Source organism: Penaeus japonicus, unplaced genomic scaffold (genome assembly GCF_977035675.1).
Source record: "Penaeus japonicus unplaced genomic scaffold, GWHDUDI00000001_assembly GWHDUDI00000008, whole genome shotgun sequence".
Classification (NCBI taxonomy): Eukaryota; Metazoa; Arthropoda; class Malacostraca; order Decapoda; family Penaeidae; genus Penaeus; species Penaeus japonicus.
Genome location: NW_028234410.1, coordinates 38,931,566 through 38,934,065, shown reverse-complemented (window position 1 = coordinate 38,934,065; position 2,500 = coordinate 38,931,566). Strand labels below are relative to the sequence as shown.

Sequence of the window (2,500 nt, the reverse complement as noted above, 5' to 3'; positions counted from 1 at the left end):
GGTCATTTTGTTTAATCTCTTTGTTCCATTTTTTGGGGGGGTATTTATTCGCGTTTTTCTGTTTTGTCTTTTCGTTTCGATGGTTTTGTTTTGGCGAATTGTTCCATTTATTTCTAGTTCTTTTAATTTTATCATTATTATCATCATCATTAATTTTTTTTAGTCAGATTATTAGTTATATTGTTTCAATAATTCAGCATCAGGTTTTACCAACAATTTCCCATCAGGTCAGTTTCCTTCAAGGCAATTTTCTTATCATATTGTTCCAAAATCCTCTTAATATTTCACTTTAGGTCTTTCATTTCATTCTGTTTGCAACGTAGATATTTTAAAAAGTACGATATATTATGACACAAGAATACATTACGTCATATCTGACTTTTTGATGACTAATGAAATTATTTATAATTATATCTATATTATATAATGCATGGTGCAGTTGTAATGTGCGATGTTTAGAATATAATTGTGTTATAAAATGATAATTATGTTAATTAATTATTATGATGGTGGTAGTTATGATGTTGAAGATTATTATTATCATTATCATTAGTAACTAATATTAAAAAATAGGATGATAATGACAATAGTCTTATCATTATCAACAACAATAATGATGATGATAATGATTGTGATGATAATTATTATAATTTTTTGTTGTAATTGTTATTATCATTACAAAGATAATCACAAAACATTGCACTGATAATGACGGATGATGATGATGATAATTATGGTAATGTTAATAATAGCAATAATAATAATAGCTATGATAAAAATAATAATGATTATAATACTGATGATGATAATGATAGTAATAAGATAGTAATGATGATGATGATGATAGGAATAACAATGATAATAACAATACTAACAACAATAATAATGATAATAATAATAGTGATAATGATAATGATAATACTAAAAATGATGATAATGATAATGATAAGGATAACAGTCATAACAATAATACTGATATTGATGCTAACAATAATAATAATGATAACAATAGTTTCGATAACTATGATAATGATCATGTTAACGGTAATGATGGTAATAACGATAATCCTGAACATTATAATGACAATAATCATAATGATGGTAATAGTAATGATGATTATATTTAGGATAATAAGATAAAAAATAAGAATAATGATCTTATCAAAAATAGTGAAAAACAATCTTAATGATAATCATAATCATAATCATCATTATAATGATTATGATGATGAAGATGAGGATTACTACCATTAATATCATTGTAATGAAGATGATAATAATAACAAAGATGATTATGAGAAATATGATTATCATCATCATTATCGTCATTTTCATTATCTTTATCAGTCGACCTCTCTTGTTTTTGTTATCATTAGTTTCATTATCGTCTTAATTATTGTTATTATTATTACTGTTATCATTATCATTATTAGTACTATTATTATTGTGATTACTGACTTCCTTTTCCTCCTCCTCCTCCTGTTCTTCTTGTTCCTCCTCCTTCTTCTTCTCCTCCTCCTCCTCCTCCTCCTCATTCTTCTCCTCCTCCTCCTGTTCTTCCTGTTCCTCCTCCTCCTTCTCCTCCTTCTTCTCCTGTTCCTCCTGCTCCTCCTCTCTTTCTTCCTTCTCCCCCTCCTTCTTCTCCTTCTCCTCCTCCTCCTCCTCCTCCTCCTCCTCCTCCTCCTCCTCCTCCTCCTCCCCCTCCCCCTCCTCCTCCTCCTCCTCCTCATCATCATCATCCTCTCCCTCTTCCTCATCATCAGTCTGCGTGTGTGTGTGCGTGTGTGCGTGTGTACGTGTGTGTATGTGTGTGTGTGTGTGTGTGTGTGTGTGTGTGTGTGTGCGTGTGAGTGTGTGTGTGTGTGTGTGTGTGTCTGTGTGTGTGTGTGAGCGCGCGCGTGCGTGTGTGTGGTGTACGTGTGTGTGTGTGTGTGTGTGTGGTGTACGTGTGTGTGTGTGTGTGTGTGTGCGTGTGTGCGTGAATAAATAAAAAAATACGAAATACACGAGACCACACGAGCGCACGGTGCCTGAACTGGTTTCATCTCCATCACCTCAGCGTAAATTTGGCACTCTCTCTCCCATCCGCTTCCCCTCTTCCTCCTTCCTTCTACCCTCCCTCCCCCCATACCCCCCCCCCCTCACACACCATCCCCTCGGCTCACGCCACGCCCACCTGTTCGTGGTTCACGTAAGTGGACTTTTTTTTCTCCCTCTCTCGTTCTGTCTCTCTCTCTCTCTGTCTCTCTCTCTCTCTCGCTCTCTCCTCTTCCCATACTCCCTCTTCTCTCCTTCATCTCCCTCCTACCTCCTCCGTCTGTCTCTCTCTCTTCTTCCCTCCCTCCCTCCTCTCTCAATCCCTCCCTCCCTCAATCCCTCCCTCCCTCCCTCCCTCCCTCCCTCCCTCCCTCCCTCCACCCTCTCCCTCCCTCTCTCCCTCCCTCTCTCCCTCCATCCATCCATCCAACCATCTATCCCTCTCTCTCTTTCTCCCGTTCCC

General features: G+C 37.2%; 1 protein-coding gene across 1 annotated transcript in view; it reads left to right on the top strand.

The window, feature by feature from the left end:
- The window catches only part of LOC122256159 (uncharacterized), a 22,518-nt gene that overhangs the window by 11,898 nt on the left and 8,120 nt on the right, over positions 1–2,500 (top strand). The window lies entirely within an intron of this gene.